The sequence below is a fragment of the Diplotaxodon limnothrissa genome, linkage group LG22, assembly GCF_057381915.1.
Source record: "Diplotaxodon limnothrissa isolate DT_005_m linkage group LG22, D_limnothrissa_male_GT1.1, whole genome shotgun sequence".
Lineage (NCBI taxonomy): Eukaryota > Metazoa > Chordata > Actinopteri > Cichliformes > Cichlidae > Diplotaxodon > Diplotaxodon limnothrissa.
Genome location: NC_140616.1, coordinates 30,484,936 through 30,491,132, shown reverse-complemented (window position 1 = coordinate 30,491,132; position 6,197 = coordinate 30,484,936).

Sequence of the window (6,197 nt, the reverse complement as noted above, 5' to 3'; positions counted from 1 at the left end):
TCATGCGGCCAGATGGAACGGTTCACCATAACTGCTGCCTGAAATGTTTCTGAAATAATAACATACCCAGAATGAACTTGAGGAGGAGAAGCATCATCAGACATTGGACACACAAGAAATATGGACTTTGTTTTCTGTACAGGAAGAAGCTCGTCATGATGACACGTACAAAACTCCTTCCAACTGCAGTTTTCTCATTTTTCTGTACAGCAAGATTACTGGCATTACTAGCTATACTGCAGCTTACCTTAAAACCATAAACAGCTTCTGGGCTTCCCAGTTAAAGCCAGTACAGATGAATTTTAAACCTGAATTCTTGTTAATGGCCCCCAGGAGGGGTACCTGTGGTTGTAAGAAGATTTCCAGTCGCTTGCAGGTCCCAAAAGAAGTGTATGGAAAATTGTCCCTCTGCTCTGACGTCTGTGAAGATTGAGATTGCGAGATTGAGACTCAGACATTAGAGCATCTTTATGAGCATTTTGTTTGGGTTTCCACCGGCGTGGAATTACCAAAAATAGAGGGGAACAGCCCAACTGTAACTGTATTCTGAATACCACCTTTTTAAACTGTAACGGAATACAGTTACTCATATTTTGTATTTTAAATACGTAACACAGGTACGTGTATTCCATTACTCCCCAACACTGACTATAGCATATAACCACCCAACACTAGCCCTAACCCTGGACAGGTTGCTGATGGCTTGATAAATGTTAAAAGTACAAGATTCTATGTAACACCAATACTTATTATGTGTTTCCAAGAGTGCTGATTGCAGGCCATCAATAAGCATTGGTGCTGCGTGACAGGTGCAGACTGAAATCAAACATGCTTAAAAAGCCTAGTGTGTCTGTGATGGTTAAAGATTGTGTCAGACTTGTGTCTTGGTAACCTGCTGACATGGCATCAGTAGGACCGACACTGCACCACCGCAGCTTTGAGGTGATTAACTTTGATCTCACCAGCTGGTCCGTGACGGATAAATCCTGGCTTTGTCTTCTATGGTAGGTTGCTCCTGGCTTGAACTGCTCAAAAAGCACAATTTCTCCTGTACAGTTCAAGACCAGTCTCCAGTGTGGGATTTGTGAGAGGTGACAGTTCAGTTTATTGGACTCTATTGGTGCTTCAGTGACCAACAAGGTATCTGATAGAATCTTGAAATACAGCAGCTGAAACAAAAATAGAAGGAAAAACATGAGAAGTCATGTGATCAGATTAGTTGTGAAAAAACTGGATTAATTTATTTGGACTAGAATTAACCATGCGAAATAGGATACTTAGTACCCAGTTCCTGGTCAATCTTTGACCACCGTTGGTGGCACCATGTGTTCATTTTCATTATTAAACTGTAGCAGGGCTGTTTTTCATACCTTTGATAATCTGGCAAATCCCTAGTCGATGTCCCAGTGGAGCTATTTTTATCAGTGGGTCTATGTTCCAAAATCTCACCAATTACTTTGTTGATCATCAGCGCTGTGATGCTTTGAGAGTACAATAATTTTCCTTTAACACAACAATGGCACTGATCAATCAACAGAGACAACCAGGAGCATCCCACCGGGCCCATGGCTGTGGGAACATGCTTCCAACAGGGTTTGCTGTGGGCAAAACATAACATGTGTTAGTTGGCGCTCTGGACACCTATTTTAAAAAGCTCTGTCTATGTTTTTATGAGCTAAAAAATGTATCGTATGTTGATACTGTTCAAATAATGATAAAACAGTGGCTGTCAACACTGTTGAAGAGGTAAAGCACATGTAAACACCCCATCTGCACGAACCCATTCTTGGACAGAATGCCTGCTGGCACTTTTATTTATCGTCAAAGCCAACAAAGATGCGATAGCAAGCATACACAAGGACACAAGTGTTATAAAATGCTCTGCGCTGGCTGTTAGAAAATCCATATTACATTTGGTCACACGATCCTCAACCACTGGCAATTTATACGCACAAGCAAAGCAAGTGCACTGGATCATCAACTAAAGTTAATAATGGGCTAATTAGCATTTATGCCAACTATATAGTGGATGAAAATTGGTTGGTCTTACCTAATGATAACTCTCCAAAACTGTTTTATTTATACACACTGATGATTATTCAGGTTTATAGAAACGTCTCGTTACATATCCAGTTACTCTCCTGCTCGGCTTGGCTGTTTTTGATGGATTCAAATCTGGAATTTGCTTCTGCAGAATCGCTTCCTTGAAATTGCCTGCACCCATTGAACGATGCAAATGATGCAACAACAAAAAAAAAAATTCTTAACAATTCCTTTGAAATATACTCTCCTGTCAATACTTTCAAATTACAGCTAAAAGAGACATTGAATTTTTAAGATGTTCACCAATTTAAAAATCCAATATTCCAATGTACATGTGTTTCTTCCTTCAGAACCACAAAATATAAACATTTTTCCCTGACATTTGTTATTTCTTTGCGCTCTGGCTGACTTCTCTCTGATCATCTGGTTTCAGTGCTTGTTGTGTTTCAAACACACTGTCATATTATGCAACAAGGGTAACATGGTCAAAGAGTGTTTCTCCCATATCTTGTTTAATGCTTGGGAACAGACTTGACCTGTATTAATATATTCATTTTGGAACTGGAAAAAGTACAAATCAATACAGCCCTCTTAAGGAGAATATTAGTATTCTTTATATGTTATAAAAGTGCAAAGAAATAAACTTTTGTTACTGAATTTGGGGGACTTAATAAATGTAATGATTAAAAAGAAACACTTGACAATAAGACAATCAGAAACGCGTTGACAAGCCAAAAAGGAGGCAAAGTGCATTGAAGACTGTGAAATGCACTACACACAGGTACACGCACAGGTCTTTGTCTCCAGACGCCACGTTTATTTACAGTTTCCTGTGTTATGACCGACCACAGTCTGACAGCTGTCGGTCTCAGCTGATTTCCCACTCCCCTCCGCTCCTCTCCCGTCTCGCTATAAAAGGGAAGGAAACCATCATCAGTCCAAAGCGCCATCAGCTGCTCTCACCTGCGTCTCCAGCACCGCCCACCGCACCACTCCTCCCCTGCAGCCGCGCCCGGGACCACACCTCCGCCACAAAGACAAACTTCCAAACACACACTGTTTTACCTGCAGGCACTTTGTCAGCCCTCTAATGTCTGCTGTTGAACTTGGAAATGATACGCAACGGGTACAGACTTCAGAACGACTGAAAACAAGTTGGTTTGGAGTCTGTACTTTCTCCCACTCAGCACTCAAGAGGAACTACAGCAGGTGGGCGTTTTTCTTCAACAAAGAGATAGAGATTGACCAGGGGACGAGTGGAGGGAGGGTGGCAGACTCAGTGAGGCAGGTGAAAGAGACGGAGGAGTGAGAAGGCAGAGTGATAATTTTGTGTTGGAGACGGCATGTGGAGGAGGGAGAAAGGTTTGCGTAGGGAGGATATATTACATGCAGTTCCATTAGTGTGTGTAATGGTGCTGAAAGACAGAGTCCTGGTGCTGTTGACCGTGATGGTAGTAGGAGTTGAATTAAACAGCCCCTGTCAGGCAGCGCTAGGCACATAGTGGCCTATCAAACAAAAACACACAAGTCCTCTTATACAGCCCTATCGCTACATGTCAAATCAAACCTGGTTATTGACTGGTGTGTGCTCAGCGTGAGGTGCTGCTGACGCAGAGTAATTGCCACTGTGGAGTGTACAAATACATACTCATCGAAGTGCGGGTCCAGGTAACTGGACCACACATTATCAGCTCGATAACGGTGATAATGTGATAACTGTTAGATAATTATAGCACTGCAAGGAAAGTGGTTCCAAAGTTGTTCCAGCTTTATGAAAAATGTGGAAATTGTGTCAGGAATGAACGTTTTTCTTACTTAAACACTAATTTGTAACATTTCACTGAGATTAGTCAGAAAAACTGACCAGACTTACAGAGGTGAAAATCTGCATGTTAATGTTCACATCCATAGTCATTTTCATTGATTTATTTAACCTTACAGGTGATCTCACTGAGACTCAGTGTCTCATTTACAAGAAAGAGCTGTTTCAGGCAAGCATGGTAAAATTATAATATTATTAATATAAAAACACCCAAAAGAGCAAAACTGTTGTTTGTTGAATGTCTATGAAGGTTCTCAGTCATCGAGGTCATCATAGTCTAAGGATGGGGGTCACAATCAGACGAGGTTTTGGGTGAACCTATTGGGAAATGGCCCAGGATGTGATCTATAAGGATCCATAATCTGGTTTTGAGATCCCTTCCCAGAGACACCTCAATCCTGGGCCATTTGACCTCAGTAAATCACATGGGTGGGGCTAGGTTTCACAATGGGTTCACCCGAAACCTTGGCCGATTGTGACCGACACCTGTTTGGCTCATGTGATTAGGTAGAGGATCAATAGGGGTCCACAACCCTCTTTGGGACGCTCCCACGGGGCTTAAAATCTGTGACTCTCCACCAGCTGCTCTTAGAACTGAAGAAGCTTCTCGGATGAGAGGTGAAACATCTTCAAGGAAAATTAAAGAATTCCTGACGCTTTTCTTTCCAAGCTCCTTAGACTTGTTTGTTGAATGTTTACACAATCATATTAAAAAAGTGTTTCCAGTGATGAGTTCATGAAAATTATTCAACGAGGCCAGAAAAGTAGAATGCTTTCTATGTGAGCTTTATATGAACTGTTGGACTGTATAACATAATTAACTACGATTAAATGGAATGTAATGAAGTCCTGAGACGGCCGATTATGACTAAATTGTTTACCTAACATGTAATCTGATAGTCTACACCAGATCTGGTAACAGACCTCAAATGTAAATCAAATATAAAGTGAAGTCTGGACGACAGATCTCCTGGAAGTACTGAGTGTTTCAAATGTTCTAATGTGTCTTGTTGTTAATTGATTGCTTGCATGGACCCAGAACTTCCTGAAAAGTAACACTGATACTGAGCGGCAGAAAGAGAAACAGTAGAAAATGTCCACCCACATCTAACTGCACCTGTGGCTGCACAATGTCAGCGATCGTGATGTCTTGCTGCCTGTGTGCCCAGATGTCTTCCTTTTTTAAATGTCAGCCTCTCTAGAAAAGTTGATATGATTTCTACCTTGCTGGCATTTAAGGATTTGTATGTTGTGTCAAAGGTAGACAAAGACAGACAAATCACTGCTGAAAACTGGAGATTAAGAGTGGGAGTAAGGCATTTGAGAAATGTAACATGGGCTTGTCCAATATTTATTAGCATGTAAAATGTTAAAAAACACACACACACACACACACACATTTGGGGCACGACATTCAGATTATAGATTAGTGAAAAGGATTGCTCTGTAAGCATGAGGTATTATTTTGATGTATTTCAAGATTACGCAGTAACGAGTTAACACACCCTTAAATTGATCTCTAATATACACTCACCAGCCACCTCATTAGTTACATCTTTTACATTATATCTTATACATCTAGTCTTGGTGCCAGATGGGCTGGTCTGAGTTTTTCAGAAAACACTGATCTGTAGTGATTTTCCCAAATAAGCGTCTGTAGAGTTTACAAAGAACTCTACAGGACCCAATAGGTCAGCAGCCTTATGAAATTTCCCCTTGTGGGACTAATAAAGGTATATCAAAGAATGGTCTAAAATATGGGAAAACAGCAATTCTCTGATTCCCTGGGTGACAAAGCCTTGTTGATGTCAGAGGTCAGAGCAGAACGACCACACTGCTTTTAGTTAATAGGGAGGAAACAGTAACTCAAGTAACTACCAATGTATGCAGAACGCACAACATGTCAAACCTTGAAGCAAATTGGCTGCAGCAGCAGAAGACCACTCCGAGTACCACTCCTGTCAGCCAAGAACACCACAGTTCACACACCAAAATGATAGAACAGAAGACTGGAAAGACATTCTCTGGTCTGATCAGTCTCAATTTCTGTTGTGAAATTTAGACGGTAGGGTCAGAATTAGGCATAAATAATATTAAACCGAATCCATCATGCCTGGTATCGATAGTCCGGGCTGGGAGTGAGGGTGAAATTGTATGGTGGATATTTTCTCGGCACACTTTGGACCCCTCAGCACCAACTGAACGCCAGATGAAGAAGATGTACGTTATCGGCAGTGTGTTGCACCTCTTTTACCCACATTCTTCAAATCTCCACACAGGCCCTGCATCACAGACCACAGTCCTAACTGTACACTTGCTTGTCGGTATTGGC